Below are 18,578 nucleotides of genomic sequence, written 5' to 3' on the forward strand. Positions count from 1 at the left end.
TAAGGATAGAGAAGGAAAGTCCTAACTCGTAAGGGTATTTAAGTTGACATTTACAATAACGTCCATTCCTTTCAATAAGAAAGCTAACCGTCTTATTATTCACGGTTCAGCTATATATTTGTCTGCAAGGCCTCTAAAATCACAATAAGACCCGAATCCCATAGATGTTTCAGCTACGACTTACCCTTTTTATGATACTAGTTTTTTCAGCCTCAGGCGATGCGTGAGGATGCCCTGAGTCTATGTTAATCAAGATCAAATGAAGGCAAGTGGATTAATGTAAAATGGTTATATATTTAATACATGATAGGTGCTAATAAATGTGGGGAAACAATCTTTCAAGTGAGAGTGGCTATAGTCCACATATTTAGCTCTAGGAGCTCTAAATGTTACAAAGAATAGCATTATCATCACTTAGTGGTCATTAAAAACTGACCATCAAATTTTAATTGCATAAAAACATTTCTCATATGCATAATTTCCTAAAATAAAACAAGCCTCAGGAAAAAAATCAAAAATAGACAATGGGAAAAAGGACAAAACAAATAATTATAGTACTATGATTTACAGCCAAGAACTACTTATAAAGCAGGTAGCTGGGGACCTACTTATAAAGCATGTAGTTGGAAAACCACATGAGCCAAGAACTACTTATAAATTACTGCCAGATGAGCAAGTTTCTTATAAATTTTCTTACTTTCACATATCATGGAACCCCCATAAACAAGTAGTTTTCTTGTCCTTCTTGTCCCTTAAACTATATTCTGATCCTGTCAAACAAATAGCATAAATGACCTTAGCTGAACAAATAATTTGTTATTAAAACTTTTTTCAGCAAATTACTAACCCTGATCAAGAGAGGGGGTATTGGGAATAGAAATTGAGAGTTTGAAAGGCAAGGAAGAGGAGAAGGCAGCTGTGGTGGTGAGAAGTTGAGAGTTGTAAGCTCTGAGATTAGGAATAGAAATTGGCGATATGGGTTGAACATAAAACAGTGACTTGGCTTTGTGGCTCATTTCAGCCTCATTAGATAAGCTACGCCCAGTCATAACCATCTAGATCAAGGACATTGGTTAACTGCAGAGTTTTTTTTTTTTAAAGCTGAAATACAATTAGCAATATGCAGTAACTTGCAGATGGAAAGTACCTTTAAGTTGTACTCCATCATAGAGCCTGCCTTCTTACTCAGCAAAGCCAATGCCTTTGTTGAACAAGAACTCAAGAAAATCAATAAGTACAAATTTGATGTACCAAAAGAAATATGTACCAGTCCATGCTCTAAGTTTATGCTTTTTAGTGTGCCGCTTAACAAAAAGCATCAAATCCCACTGCATTTAACAGCAAAATACACCCAAAAAAAAAAACTCCAGTTAACAATCTAAACTCTACAAGAATGAGCCTAAACAGGAGAACTAATCAATGATCAGTTGCTTCTCTATTTTGTATTTAACTACCATGAGAATAACAGGCAATCATTTGCACAATCTTGTCCCGTTCTTTTGTTACCTACATGACTGATAGAACTACCATTTGAATGCAAACAGGTCGATCCAACGCGATGTCCATCTCGATTGTTTATTCCTTCAGTATTGATACCAATCGTCCCCTTATAGCTCAATTCCACAAATGAAGGGCCGCTAGAAGGTTGCTCGATAGGTACAGAAAGTCTTGTCCTCGCAGCAGTATCTGTTCAAAGGAATAAATATTTCACTAATCTTTGAATTAGCATCGTTAATACATCTAAAGTCCAACATTCCTCACACCAATCGTAATTTTCGAAAACCTCAACAAATCAGCAGAACAGAAGCATTATGAGGAAAGAGCGATATATGCTAAATACTCCAAGATAACTAATATATGAATAATCATAGTACACACACCTCGGCATTCTCCAGAATTGTCATTAGCACTCGCATTGCCACGCTGCCGTATGTCTCCTCGCATTCCTCTCTCTAGTCGCCTCTTCCAAGCTTGCATATTTCCGTGGACGACCCATTAAAGAAGCTCAGCTATATACAAGTAAGAAGGTTTCAATAAGAGTAGTACCATAACTTTTGATTCACCTAACCACAAACAAAGCTTACTCCCATGCGCAGGCTCCATAAGAATTGAAAGGAAATAGGCCGAAGTACAGCATATAAAATACCGGTCACGTTCTAATTTATATAAACCTCAATGATTGGAGAACAGACATGCACGACAATCAACAAAAGCAGAATAATACCAGACCAATTATACGTTATATCTAACACAATATAAGTTCAAAGCAGCGAAGATTAGGGGAGAGTCCTAAAACCGAGACTGGTTGGGCATTAAGTCTCATAAGATCCAGAGAAATGATTGAATTAACAAAATCAAATTGAGCTCGGTGGAGGGAATTAAATATAAGATAGGTATATATCTTTACTACAAAATCAGATTGCCCTCGGCGGAGGAGATGGATATAAGATAGGTATATAACAAACAAAACCGATGAGGCTGGCACTTCCAACTCTGCCGATCACAGCAAAATCGCAGAGCTAGTGTTGCACAGGCTAAGAAACGAACGAGATTGGTGGAGGGAATTAAATATAAGATAGGTATATATCTTTACTACAAAATCAGATTGCCCTCAGCGGAGGAGATGGATAGAAGATGGGTATATGACAAACAAAACCGATGAGGTTGGCACTTCAAACTCTGCCGATCACAGGAAAATCGGAGAGCTAGTTTTGCACAGGCTAAGAAACGAACGAGACACAGTAATGGAGATTGCAAAGCCTGCGCGCACCGGTTGTTGCACTTTGTCCAGAACACTTACATTTAACTACTTCGCTAAGAATGAGCAAGAACACAGCCACCGCGCGGACAGCGGCAAATCGAAGGCCATGCAGACAGCTCATAGCGGCAAACTCACCGGCCACAAGAAAGCCACGCGGACAGCATTGAAGTTCCAAAGCCATGCAGACAGCTGATAGCAACAAACTCACCGCCCACAACAAAGCCACGCGGATAGCAGGAAATTTCCAGCAAAGCCACCACCACTGAATGGCAAAAGACCAAACCACCCCTCAAGCTCACACAAATCACGCTATAACCGGCCCATTTTCACTGTAGCTAAGCCAACTGACACTTTTAGTATAGTAAAGATAATAGTACAGGAGAAGAAGCCCAGCCTCAAAATTTTGGATTGATATAATTGTCTTTTTATCTCACATATATCCTATCACAAAAAATACTACAGTAATTATCTCAAATAAACTCCTATCCAAACAAATATTTTTTGTCTTTTGAACTGGCTTTCAATCATTTAAATTACACATTAATTCTTCAAATTACTCTTGGAAAGGCTCTGTGTCTTTTCTTTGTGAAAATAGCCTCTTCATTGTAAATGTAAATAACTTTCTCTTGGTTTTCTTCTATGTGTTTCTATACCTAAAATTTTTGCACAGATCTTTGTGAATAATTTCTTTACCAAAATGATTAGTTATGTACAAATTGTTGGTGAAGTCGAGATAAATCAAATTCCCTAGCTACTAATTAGTTTTATTCCCCTAGCTACTAATAATTAGTTGTTGGTTGTGTGTTTTCCATTTTAATTTTTTGACCAAATGAATCTATACGTATCAAGTCATTCTCGTCACTTTTCAATTTTTTCAACAGAAATTTTGCACATACATCACAATTACGTAAGCCACCATAGTACATAATGTTAAACTTAAGGTGCATTTGATAAAATTGAGATTTGAAATCTGAAATCTGAAATATGAATCCATTAAGTTATTGAATAGTTAAATATTAAATGTGATACATTTGAATGTATATCACATTAAACCTTTGTTTGATAACCCAATTCAACACTTAAATTTAATAAAATTATAGTTTAATATATTCAGATCTTTAATAATTAAAAATTGAATATTTGAATTAATTAAGTGGCATTGAATTTTCTAAACAAAACTTGATTTCGAAATAAAGTGATAAATTATTCACTTATCATTGAATGTGATATGCACTCAAATGTATCAGATTGAATACTTAACAATTCAATAATTTAATGGGTTCAAACTTCATATTTCAGATTTCAGTTTTCAGATTTCAATTTTATCAATCAAATGCACCTTAAATGATAAGTGAATAGCTTATCATTTATTTTTAAAATGAAAATTTGTCTAAAAAGTTAGTGTCACTTAATTAATTCAAATGTTTTATTTTTTGTTATCAAATGCAACTGAACATATTAAGATTTGAACCCATTAAATTTAAAAGCTGAATTAAATTATTATACAAGTCCTTAGTTCTAAAGAAAACCCAGTTCTTGTTGCTCCCACAGTGGTTATGAATAGTACAATCAAAAGAAGCGGATTGCATTATCCAGAGCCCAGCAAAAGCTGGAATTATAGCCTTTGGAAAGGTCACTCTGCACATCTTGAGCATTTTTACCAACTAGATAGCTATATAGAACAAAAGGTTAACCTAAATCAACACTCAAGACTAACATCATGTCTTCTTGGTGATCATAATGTCGGTACCTTCTATAGGAGGCTTGACAAACTTTCTTGGAGGACATGGCATTCCTCTATGCCCTCAAAGTAGCTTCTCTGAAACTTCTGTTTCTTTCCTTGGATGTGATCCTACATGCACTTCTCACTTGTGACACTAACCTGACAAAGCACACAACTGCAATCACTTTCTTCTTTACAACTTCTTCTGGTGGTACAGCTTTCCATTCTGGAGATCACTAATTCAATTGTCTCAAATTCATCCTATTGGGGTTGTGGGCCAACCCATTTGTGGGCCAAACCACAAAACCAAACACTTTTTGGTTTAAGTAAAAAATTTGACTTGGATATAAACAAAAAGGAGTAGCAGCCGCAAGAAGTAATTAGTTTTCGTGTGAGAAAAAGTGCCAGCTGTCACCTTTTGCTAGTTGGGAGAAAAACGAAGAGAGAGAAAGAGCTAGAGAGAGAGAAACCTCAAGGTCTTGCTGAGACGAAATTTTACCCGCGTGATCCTCTCTTCAGACTCTACTCATCTATCGATTCAGATTTCAGATTTCTCTTCGTTTGGTAATACCTTTCCAAACCCACTTCTTTGACATCCAAACCCACTTCTTTGACAGTTGTAATTTTTGGAGGTGATTTTATAGTAATTTCGCTTAATTGGTATTGGTGATATTATTGTCATGCGAATATTTCAGATAGACCTGTGTATTCTCATTATTGTGATAGTGGAGATTTTTTATTGGATTAGATCCCGTGATTTTTTCCAATTTGGATTTTTCACGTAAAAATCTTGGTATCCCGTGCCTTTATTTTTCTTTCATTTTATTATCACTGTTGGTATTATTATTTAGTGATTTGATTTATTCCTATTTTAACTGATAATTGGGAAAAAAGGAATTTGTCTTGGGCTAATTCTCATATTGTGTGCATGTACCGGTATCCCTTTCCTAACAAGTGGTATCAGAGTAGTCAGATTAGGCTGTTCATTTGTACTAGTTAAAAATGGATGATTTGGATAGTGGTTATATGATAAAATTGAATGCCACTAATTATTCGATTTGAAAGACTACCTGTATTGCAGAGATTTGTTTGAACCTGTTCTAGGGAATAAACGTATACCAAGTGTTATGAGTGATGAAAAATGGGCTGTTTTGCACAGAAAAATTGTTGGTAATATTAGAAAATAAATTGATCAAAGTATTTTTCAATATTTTGCTAACAACATCAGAGCTAATATATTATGGAAAAAGCTTGAAAGTATGTATGAACGGAAGACCGGTTTGAACAAGGCTAGTTGTTTGAAGCAAATTATTCGGATGAGCTATAAAGATGGGGAAGATATGATTGAACACCTGAGTAATTTTCAAAAATTGATAAACCAGGCAACTACGTTAAATTTGAATTTGGATGACGAAATACAGGCTTCATTATTATTCAGTTCACTACCGGATAGTTGGGAAACTATGTTGGTCTCCGTCATCAATTCAGTTCCCAATGGTGTGTTGACCATGGCTATTGCAAAAGAGGCCGTGATGAATGAAGAGTTCAGAAGGAAGGAACAAGAAATTATCTATGAGTCCCGGCCCTGGTGACGGAAAAGAAAGAAGGAAAAGGGAGAAACAAAAGTAGAGAACCCCACAATAGGAATGACAAATGCAGAGGCAGATCTAAGTGGCGAAAAAATATTGCATGCTATTATTGTAAGAAGAATGGGCATTATATGAAAGAATGCAGAATCCTAAAATGGGAACAAACTGAGAAAATGGTAAGGAGAAGGTAAAAGGTGATGAAGAGATTACAGCAGTTGTGGCAGCTCATGATGATATGTTTGTGTTCTGTGATGATGGTCAAATGAATATTACTCATTATGACAGCGATTGGATAGTTGATTTGGGTGCATCCTACCATGTTATTTTTCACAGGCATTTCTTCTCAACCTATATCGAAGAAGATTTTGGATATGTTAGGATGGGAAATGAGATCTCATACAAAGTTATTGATATGGGAGACATATACTGGATGCCAACTGATATTAAGAAATGCTCGACATGTCCCTGATAGTCGCCTTAATCTTATCTCTACAGGAAAACTTGACGATGAGGGTTACCATAGCTTGCAAGGTGGAGACAAATGAAAACTCAACAAAGAAAATTTCGTTATTGTTAGAGGAACGAAGCAGAGTACCCTCTACTTAATGCAAGCCAAGTTGGGAAAGAGAAAAGTCAATACAGTTCGTAATTTATCAATTGACTTTTGGCATAGACGACTTGGGCACATGGATGAAAAAGGAATTCAGACACTTGTTCGCAAACAACTCCTATCTGAAGTTAGAGGTAATGCACTTAAACCCTGTGTTGACTGCATTTATGGAAAATAACACAGAGTTGCATTTCAAAATTTTCCTTCATCTAGAAAATTGAATCCGTTAGAATTGGTGCACATTGATGTTTGCTATATGAAAGATAAGTCTCTTGGTGGTGCTGTTTATTTTGTAAATTTTATTGATGACTTTGCTAGAAAGGTTTGGTGTTTTGCCTTGAAATCCAAAGATTAGGTTTTGGATGTATTTAAAGATTTTCATAACAAATTGAAAGAGAAACTGGCAAGTAGTTAAAGTGTATTTGTACTGATAATGGTGGTGAGTACAAAGGACCATTTAAAATCTAGTGCAAGTCCCGTGGGATCAAATTGGAGAAAACTGTGCCAAAAACTCCTCAAGAGAATGGAGTAGTAGAGAGGATGAATAGATCCATCACTGAATGAGTCAGATGTATGCTCTCTAATGCTAAGTTACCAAAATCCTTTTGGGGTGAGGCAATGAGGACTGCAGTTGATTTGATCAATCTTTCTCCATCAGTTCCTCTAAATGGTGACATCCCAGAGAAAGTATGGATGAAAAAAGATATATCTTTTAAGCACTTGTGAGTTTTTGGTTGCCGGGCATTTGTTCATATTTTCAAAGATGAGACGTCAAAACTTGATGAAAAATCAAAGCAATGTATTTTCTTGATTTATGGAAATGAAGATTTTGGTTATAGGTTGTATGATCCTATTGAGAAGAAAGTGATCAGAAGCACAGATGTTGTCTTCTTTGAAGATCAAACCATTGAAAACATTGATAAAAGTGACAAGTCAAAATATTCAGATGACATTCATGCTAATTTAAATTCAGATCCAGATCCAATTACAGTACCTGTTAATTTTAATCAAGGGGGAGTTGAGACAAAGCAGAGAGAGTGTTAATGATGGTGATAATCTTACTACTGATGAACCTGAGCATGAGATGTCACTTACTCCACCACCGCCACCACAAGATGAGTTTAGGAGGTCTATCAGAAAGATGAAACCTTCTAACTGATATAATCCTCATGAATATGTGTTATTGACAGATGGAGGAGAGTCAGAATCCTACTGTGAGTCTCTAGAGCATGAGAATAAAGAAGATTGGTTCCGAGCCATGTAAGAGGAGATAGTGTTCCTGAATGAGAATCATACTTATGAGTTAGTAAAACTGCTTAAAGGTAAGAAAATTCTGAAGAACAAATGGATTTACAGGTTGAAAACTCAGAAACACAACTTACAACCAAAGTACAAAACGAGATTGGCTGTGAAGGGATTTAGTCAAAAAAAGAGTATAAATTTTGAAGAAATCTTCTCTCCTATGGTAAAAATGTCATTAATTCGAGTTATTCTTGGTATTGTAACCAGTTTGAATTTAGAGATCGAACAACTTGATGTGAAGATAGGCTTCTTGCATGACAATTTGGAAGAGGAGATCTACATGGAGCAACCAGAAGGATTAAAAAAAAGTGGTAAGGAAAATCTTGTATGTCGTTTCAAGAAGAGTTTGTATGGGTTGAAACAGGCACCGAGACAGTGGTATAAGAAGTTTGGCTCCTTTATGACAGACCATGAGTACCATAGGACTTCTTGTGACCACTGTGTTTATGTGAAAAAATTTTTAGATGGTGATTTTGTTATTCTCTTGCTATATGTTGATAACATGCTGATTGTTGACCGTGATACTATAAAAATTGACAGGTTGAAAAAGGAGTTAAGTAAATCTTTTACAATGAAAGATTTGGATCCGGTTAGACAGATACTGGAGATGAAAATCTCACGTGACAGGCAAAATGGAAAGCTCTGGTTGTCTCAAGAAAAATACATTGAGAAAGTACTCAATAGGTTTAATATGAGTAAGGCTAAAGAAGTCTCAACTCCACTTGCGGGTTACTTTAAACTGAACATCAAGCAGTATTCTACAAATGAGAAAAATAAAGAAGATATGAAAAAGGTTCCTTATATCTCGGCAGTTGGTAGTTTGATGTATGTCATGGTTTGCACTAGACCAGATATTGCTCATGATGTTGGAGTAGTCAGTCGATATCTCTCTAATCCTGGTAAGGAGCATTGGAATGCTGTTAAATGGATTCTCAGGTATCTCAAGGAAACTTTCAAATTATACTTATGTTTTGGCAATAGTAAAATTATGCTAGATGGGTACACTGATGCAGATATGGCAGGTGATGTTGACAATAGAAAATCCACATCTGGGTACTTGATGATCTTTGCAGGGGGAGCAGTGTCATGACAAAGTAAGTTACAGAAGTGTATCGCCCTTTGTAGTACGGAGGCGGAGTACATCACAACCACTGAAACATGCAAGGAGACTCTTTGGTTGCAGAAATTCCTTCAGGAGTTGGGCATGAAATAAGAAAAGTATAATCTTTACTGTGACAGTCAGAGCGCTATTCATTTGTGTAAGAACTCTATATTCCACTCTCGATCCAAACATATTGATATGAGGTATCATTGGATTCGGGAAGTATTGTATTCTAAGTTATTGACACTTGAGAAAGTGCATACAAATGATAATGGTGCTGACATGTTTACCAAAACATTACCTAAGGAGAAACTCTTATTTTGCAGACAAGAAATAAGTTTGGTTAAACCCTCCAAATTAATTGGAGGGGGAGATTGTTGGGTTTATGGGCCAGCACATTTGTGGGCCAAACCACAAAACCAAACACTTTTAGGTTTAAGTCAAAAATTTGACTCGGATATAAACAAAAAGGAGTAGTAGCCGCAAGAAGTAATTACTCTTCGTATGAGAAAAAGTGTCAACCGTCACCTTTTGCTGGTTGGGAGAAAAATGAAGAGAGAGAAAGAGCTAGAGAGAGCTAGAGAGAGAGAAACTTCAAGATCTTGATTGGAGGGTGATTCGAAATCCGATTGAAACGAAATTTTACCCACACGGTCCTCTCGTCAGGCTCTATTCATCTATAGATTCAGATTTCGGATTTCTCTTCGTTTGGTAACACCTTTCCAAACCCACTTCTTTGACAGTTGTAGTTTTTGGGGGTGATTTTGTAGCAATTTCGCTTAATTGGTATTGGTGACATTATTGTCATTCGAATATTTCGGGTAGACCTGTGTATTCTTATTATTATGATAGTGAAGATTTTTGACTGGATTAGGTCTCGTGATTTTTTCCAATTTGGATTTTTCACGTAAAAATCTTGGTGTTATGTGCATTTATTTTTCTTACATTTTATTATCACTACTGGTATTATTATTTGGTAATTTGGTTTATACCTATTTTAACTGGTACTTTGAGAAAAAAGAATTTGTCCTGGGGTAACTCTGATATTGTGTGCCTGTACCGATATCCCTTTCCCAACACATCCTTCATCTATTTTAAGTTCTGTGTGAGCAAGGAACAAATGAAATCGAGCTTGTCGCCTACGAAAACAACAACAAAGAGAGAAACAAGATCGGGCTTAATTCCCCAGAGTAACTCCAATGCCTAAATTAATTGGTTGCCGAGAAAGGCTTAAGCTCGGGAGTTTAGTAAGTGGATAGGATTCAATTACCTTTAGAGGTGGGAATGTGCTAGTTTTTAAAACCCAAATGGTTGGTACAGATCGTAGGGAAACGATCAATCAATCAAGTTGCTTCTGATCGCTGTTACATTAGACGGTGGGTGTCACATCAATCACTGTACCTAGAGTGAGCTAGAGGATGTTCTTGGGTAGGTTTCCTTCCTGAGTTAATCGTGATGAGGAAAGAGCTTAGGAGGCAGTTGAGGTAGCATTTGATTGAAGCCAATGATATATCAACTTTAACGATGAAGATGGCGACCAATCCAGCCAATGATCTATCAGCATTTGATTGAAGCTCAATCAGTTGAAGCATCATTTTATTGAAGATCAATAAATACACCAGCAATTAGATCAAAGGCGACCAATCAACATGTTTCAATCTTCCCTCACATAAGATTCTCTTTTGCATTGTTAAATTCATAGATAAACACACAACGTAAGTAGGATGGGGAGGAAAAGAGTGGTACATAGAAGAGTGAGAGGGACCAAAAACTTTGTATATATAGGGAGTTCAAACTCCTCCTAAATGGTATAATGTGAGATAGGGGTATGCAACGAATTTGAATTAGATAATTTAGAAGTTTGAATTCGAAATTTTTCAAAAATTTGGCAGCAAAATTACCGACCAAATTCGATTTTGAATTCACCAGTTCCGAATTCAAATTTGATTTCGAATTCAATTCGGAATTCGGTAAATTCCAAATTCACCGAATTCGGAAACCTTTTTCCCCCCTTTTTTTTCCTTTCTTGTTAGATGTATTGTTATATAATATAAATTTTATATTACATATATTATAAAAAATATTATTATATAAATATATGTATATTAATATATGTATTATAAAACGAAATCGAAATCGAAAATTTCAATTTTGATTTCTAATTCCAATTTCAAAAACTCCATTACCAAATTCGCATAATTTGAAATCGAAAATTCCAATTTCAATGCTGAATTCTGAATTCAATTGGAATTCGATCGATAAATCGAAATTTTTCAATTTTGCACACTCCTAGCATGAGAGATGGACTCAAACTACTATTATAGGTTGTACTGAGATAGGCCTCCTAATTGCCTCTAATTATTATTATTAAGAATCCTATCCATATCTATTTGTGTTTATTTATATTACTGGTTAGTCAGAAATTATCTTAGTTTATAAATGTTATACTTGGTCATGTAGGATAAGAAATAAAGTTATATTGGGTCAGATATTGAAGGCCTCCTCTCACAATTGACATTAACTAGTTAGCTTTCTTTTCTATAAAGTATAATTGTCAATTTATGATGCTGATAATTGTCAATTTATGATGCCAAGTGGGCTAATAAATTTGGATATTAGTTTGTTTTGTTGTTGCAGAGTTTAAGAAACTTCAACCTACAAAACTTAAACAACTCCATTTTTGTTTTTACAATTTGTTTCTTCAACTCATCACTCATCACTTGTTGTATTTGACAAGGCGGACACGTGGACGGTGGATAGGGGGAACACGTACTGATGGACGACCAAGATTACAATTAGGCAAACTACTTAATGATTGATTAATTTTTTTTCTTTCATTATTTCCTATCTGAGTTTCTTTTGGAATTGTTTGTATTCTTTTGTAATGTTTATCTTTTGGTTAGAGTATAGAGTTTGTTTAGGTAGGAGTTTATTTGGATGATTTATTTGAGATAATTACTGTAGCACTTTTTGTAATGTGATGTATGTGAGATAAAAAGGTAATTGGGAAGATAAAAAAGTGATTGGAATTTGTGAAGCAAATTAGTTTATTTCAAATCTTTTCAATCCAAACCTACTCATAGTTTAGTCGTGGTTAACATGAGTTCAAGAAATATATTGCTTTTAATGAGAATATAATTAGTAACCTAATAAATGATTCACTATCCATATGAGAGAGAATCAATTAGAACATTTTTTGGTATAATATGATTCCAAATATTATACAAAGTGGGACAGAAAGTGGCACAAGGTATGGAACAGAAGATCCGTTGCGTTTAGAGAGGCTAACAAGGCTGCAAATATATTGTCCAATGTGGCCATCTCTCATCCTCAAGAGCCTATTAGAATTTATGATAATCTGAATGAGATAACCTCAATTGGCTCGAGGGGAAATCTAGTTAAATAGACTAGGGGTGCCTTCTATTCAGAGAATTTAGGCTGATTAAGTTGTCTTGTTCCTGTTTTGGAAGGGTTCATTCCCACTATCACTTTTGTAATTTTTGGTGGTCCATGAATCAGGCTGATTAAGTTGTCTTGTTCCTGTTTTGGAAGGGTTCATTCCCCCTCTCACTTTCGTAATTTTTGGTCCATCAATAAATTTTGGGGTGGCATCCATCCCCGAATTCGAGGTTAGCCAAAAAAAAGGGGTTAATTCCACTTTGTCCCCCCAAACTTTGGACGATTACCCACTTCAGTTCCTAAACTTCAAAATGGGATACTAAAATCCCTAAACTTATAAATATCTCCCAATTAAGAAAAATTGTTGACAGAATCCTGAATGTCGTTGGTGGTCGAAGTGTCCCATTTTATAAGTTTAGGGATTTAAGTGTCCCATTTTATAAATTTAGGGACTTAAGTGTCCCAATTTATAAGTTTTAGGGGCTTAAGTATCCCATTTTGAAGTTTAGGGACTGAAGTGGGTAATCATCCAAAATTTGGGAGGACAAAGTGGAATTAACCCAAAAAAAAGTAGAAAGGATTTGAACTTTTTCCAAATTAAAATTTGAAGAAAATCTCAAAATATATATATAGTCAAAATGTAACTGAAAAAAAAGATTTCTAAAGAGTCAAAGTAAAATGTCTATGAATCTAAATAGATGTTTGTAATTGTATACTTGATACAATTTTGTTAATATCTTCTATAATGTGCTAAAGCCAATAATTGTACATCTTCAATGTGTACAGTGTACACCAAACCAGTCAAATATGTATAAGAAATGTGAATTTTTTTTATTTATAACCTCTTTCATGCAAAACAAAAAATTAGGGAAAATAACTTGTTTCATCCCTCACATTTCACAAAAATATTCTTTTCGTCCCTCACTTTTAAAATGAAGCAATTTCGTCCCTGACATTTAAAAATTAAAGCTTTTACATCCTTGAACCTAATTTTCAATCTGAACCAAACCACTTATCAACCTGATTACAAATTTTGGAGTTATAATTGGTAGATTATTTGGTTAACTCAATTTGAATATAACTCAACTTGAATTCCTATATTGTTATTGTATACACTGATGGTTTTATATACGTACCATATCATTTCAATTTAAATTTAAATACCAAATTTTGTATATATGATACACATCTAGACTCGTAAGCGAATATATTAACGGTGCATGAAAAGATTTACCCAAAAGAAAAATCCTACTATTCCAAGACAAATAATGGACTTTATGTTATAATATTTATTTTTGTGGTTTGATAAATGTTATCTGAATATGATGAAATTGACCGAGTGACCTATAAATTCTATCTCCAAAATTTATTACTGAGTTATTGGATGGTTTGATTCAGATTGAAAATTAGATTCAGGGATGTAATAGCTTTAATTTTTAAATGTCAGGGATGATATTGCTTCATTTTAAAAGTGAGGGACGAAAAGAATATTTTTGTGAAATGTGAGGGATGAAATAGGTCATTTTCCCAAAAATCTTTATTAAACTAAATTGATTTTATGAGTACTAAGTGACTAAATTATAAAATATTAGAATATTATGACTATGTTAGTTATCAAATGGTATTGCTTAAGATCTACTTTAGTATCTAACAGTTAGTTAAGAAAAAACTTTTTAAAAAAACGGAAAGTCATGGTAACAAAATATGAAAAATTATGTAGTATGATAGAAAATGTAACTTTCCATGACATTATCTTCAACATTTATTGGCCATAAAAGAGAGAAAATACTAAAGTAAATCGTTGATAAGTATGAAAAGACAAAAAAATAAAAAATAGTAGTGTTTTCTTTATGCAACTGAATTAAAATATTGAAGAATAAATGAGTCTTTAAAACACAAATGCTTTCATGCCAACCATCTCAATATGACATTTAAAAATAAAATAGCAAATATAAGGTTTATTGCTAGGCTTATGTTATATCAGATATCTTGATGTTTTATCCTTTTGAGTCTTTTTCAACAACTTTATTTAGATAATAAGAATCATGGTTGTAACTCTTAGGTTTTTGTACCTATATTTCATAAATTATATTGAACCGAGTCCATATTGCAATAAAAGTTATACCTAAATAATATTGAAATTTGTAAGTGAGTTTGTATTAGTTATATACTTTAACACAAAGACAACCGTCCGTTTTCAATTATTAGACAAAGTAAAAACTCATAATGTAAAAAATAAAAGTTATCTTATAATGTTATATTAAATATTCTCAAAAAAAAAGAAATAGCTTTTTGTTAATTTTGAGAAGGAAATCACTTCATGTGTTGCACACTAAAGTAGACAACGAACTAAAGAATGGATAAAGAAAGAAAGTCTATAAAGCTTGTACACCATACAACTCTTTACTATGTTTACCAATTTTGTTATTAGTCATAGAAGAGTTTGTAGAATTTTGTTCAATCTTTTTGTTTAGAGTTTAAAATTTGATGTGCAACATGTATTTTTCAACTAAATCAATTGCATCTCTTTATAAAGCCATAGTCATGGTATTGCACTTGACAGTGGGCTCCTTTTGTTTTTGATTTGCTCTAAGAACTATAATATAGGACCAATTCAACTTTAAACATTAATAGATTTTTTCACATTTGATTTTTCTTGCATACAATGACATTACTTTTGATTAAGTTCAATTTCATATATTTAAGCAATATTGTTCATTTCATACACGTGCAAAGCACGTGCATTTGGCTTTAAACTTGAGAAGGTAATACTTGAAGGCTTGATTGCAGAAAAATATGCAAGTTAACATACCACCTGGAATAATTTAAGCACCGTATGGGACAATTGGGGTGAAAGATTCTAGATTGGCACTTGACATTAGAAACTTCTGCATCAAAGGTTTTTCCCCTGCCAATGCAATCGACAACGTGTTGACAAAGAATTTAGTACACCATCTCCTCTGTATTTCACTGGACCGGTTCCGTTTGAATTAGCTGTTTTTTGGGGTGTTTTTGAAAAACTTTGCTGTAGCAGAGTTTTTAGAATATATTTTGGAATATTTTTAGAAAATATTTTGGGATATTTAAGAGTAGAAAAGTTTCTAGAATATATTTTGAGATATTTTTTAAAATTTTAAAAAAATTTAAACTAATTTTTAGATTACCTTTTAAAGTACTTTTTTAAAAATTTTAGTTTTTGAAAAACATCCCAAAAACAGAGTATCCAATAGGAAAAATTCATACAATAAAAGTTGCCTATGTTTCAGATGCATTAAATGTTTGGAACAAATTTGAGGACCTGTACAATGAAGGAAAGGACATACAATGTCCAAACGATCAAGACTGAAAGCAGTGGCATAAATAAGTTTGAACAAAATGCTAATAGATTGTACACAACGGCAGTATCTAGAGATATTAGTCATTGCATATAATCCTTTGACGGAGCCAAGGGAGGCTAAGGGGGGCCATGGTCCCCCCTAAGTTTTGAACAATTTAATGCATAATATGTAAATATATGTATAAGATAAACTTGGCCCCCCTAAATTTTTACAATTTTAGTTTATATTACGAGAGTTTTTATATATATGTGTGTGTGTATGAATTAGCCACTTTTGATTTAATTTTTTCTTCAAAAAAAGTTATTTATTTTTTATTGTGCTAATTATTTAATGTTCAAAAAATTAAACATATAATTGATGATCCATAGTAAATTGACCCAATTTGATATATTAGAATAAAAGACTCAATTCATAATTATCAATGGGTTAAAACAAAAAATAATTACTTTATTGGTCCGTATACAATTATGCAACTTAGCCTAATTGATAAAAAATTTAAAATTAGTGATCTATTCTCTTGTTGACCCATAAACAAATTTACAAATAATTACTTGAAGGTTTGGTGAAGACAAGAAATTGAGTGACCTATCCTATTGTTGATAAATTGATTCTATTTGTTCTTACTCTTCTTGTGTCAACTGCAACTATAGAACAGGTATTTTCAATTATGAATATAATCAAAACAAAGCTCCAAAACAAGATAAAAGATAATTTCTTGAATAATTGTCTAACAATGTATATAAAAAAAAGGAAGTTGTTCAAAAATTTAGTACTGATTCAATTATAGATGAATTTAGTTCTATGAAAGAACGTAAAGATCAATTTACTTTTAAGAAAGGAGGTTGAAATTTCAAGGTATGCTAACATAACTTTTATCTTACAATTTTAGTTTATATTACGAGAGTTTTTATATATATGTGTGTGTGTATGAATTAGCCACTTTTGATTTAATTTTTTCTTCAAAAAAAGTTATTTATTTTTTATTGTGCTAATTATTTAATGTTCAAAAAATTAAACATATAATTGATGATCCATAGTAAATTGACCCAATTTGATATATTAGAATAAAAGACTCAATTCATAATTATCAATGGGTTAAAACAAAAAATAATTACTTTATTGGTCCGTATACAATTATGCAACTTAGCCTAATTGATAAAAAATTTAAAATTAGTGATCTATTCTCTTGTTGACCCATAAACAAATTTACAAATAATTACTTGAAGGTTTGGTGAAGACAAGAAATTGAGTGACCTATCCTATTGTTGATAAATTGATTCTATTTGTTCTTACTCTTCTTGTGTCAACTGCAACTATAGAACAGGTATTTTCAATTATGAATATAATCAAAACAAAGCTCCAAAACAAGATAAAAGATAATTTCTTGAATAATTGTCTAACAATGTATATAAAAAAAAGGAAGTTGTTCAAAAATTTAGTACTGATTCAATTATAGATGAATTTAGTTCTATGAAAGAACGTAAAGATCAATTTACTTTTAAGAAAGGAGGTTGAAATTTCAAGGTATGCTAACATAACTTTTATCTTTTATTAATTGAAAATAGTTATATTTATATTGCATAGTTATATTTTAATTTTTGCACAAGTGACATATTGGAGCATCTTCTCATAATGTACAATTTGGGTAGTTTGTGATGTTATAAGATATTTAATCAAAGGTTTTTTTTGTCCTAATTTTTGTTATAACTATGCTACATATTTATGAAATGGACATACCTTTATAATTAAAGTTAATATTTGATATTTTAAGATGTCATACATTTAAATAAATAAAAATTATTTTGAACATAACATATTAAGATAATTTTGTTCAGAAAAATTTTGGCCTCCCTCCTAAGAAAAAAATCCGGGCTCTATTCTATAGTCTATAGAATGGACATTTTCAATTATGAAGATAATCAAAACAAAGCTCCAAAACAAGATAAGAGATAATTTCTTGAATGTTTGCCTAACAATGTACATAAAGAAAGTAAGTTGTTTGAAAATTTAGCATTGATTCATTAATTATACATGAATTTAGTTCTATGAAAGAACATAAAACTCAATTTACTTTTACTAAAAGAGGATGAAGTTTCAAGGTATGTTAACATAACTTTTATCTTTTTTTAATTGAAAATAGTTATATTTATATTGCATAGTTATATTTTTGTTTTGCACAAGTGACATATTGGAGCATCTTCTCATAATGTGCAACTTAGGTGGTTTGTGATGTTATAAGATATTTAATCAAAGGTTATTTATTGTCTTAATTTTAGTTATGACTATGTTACATATTTATGAAATAGATATACTTTTATAATTAAAGTTAATATTTGATATATTAAGATGTCATATATTTAAATAAATGAAAATTATTTTGAACATAACATATTAAGGTAATTTTGTCGAAAAAAATTTGGCCCCTCTAAGGAAAAATTCCTGGCTCCGTCACTGATCCTTTCACAAGCCATTTGAACTGCTAAACTTAGAAATAAAGAAGAGAGAATGGAGAATTGTGGAGTATCCATTAGAAGATTTCAGAGGTATTATAGTTACATTAAGTTGAAAGACAGCTAAGTCTCATAGTGAAAAGAAAATGCCAAAGTAAATACCTCAATCATATATCAGCAGCAAATTAGTAATAAGCCTAAAGAATGGAAAAAGAAAAGAGGGAAAAAATTAGAGAAAAATGAAGGTCTGACCTCGTCTCCAATGATATGTCTTACTCCCTCCGTCCCATTCATTTAGTTATAC

At 32.8% G+C, this 18,578-nt stretch overlaps 1 long non-coding RNA gene across 1 annotated transcript; it reads right to left on the minus strand.

The window, feature by feature from the left end:
- Nucleotides 1-245: 245 nt before the first annotated feature.
- Nucleotides 246-2,032, minus strand: LOC113764004. The gene is made up of 3 exons (XR_003467436.1): nt 1,881-2,032; nt 1,148-1,686; nt 246-770 (listed from the first exon to the last, which is right to left on the minus strand). It is a non-coding gene; the product is annotated as an uncharacterized LOC113764004 (long non-coding RNA).
- Between the last annotated feature and the right edge of the window lie 16,546 nt (nt 2,033-18,578).

The sequence above is a fragment of the Coffea eugenioides genome, chromosome 2, assembly GCF_003713205.1.
Source record: "Coffea eugenioides isolate CCC68of chromosome 2, Ceug_1.0, whole genome shotgun sequence".
In the NCBI taxonomy this organism is placed as follows: Eukaryota; Viridiplantae; Streptophyta; class Magnoliopsida; order Gentianales; family Rubiaceae; genus Coffea; species Coffea eugenioides.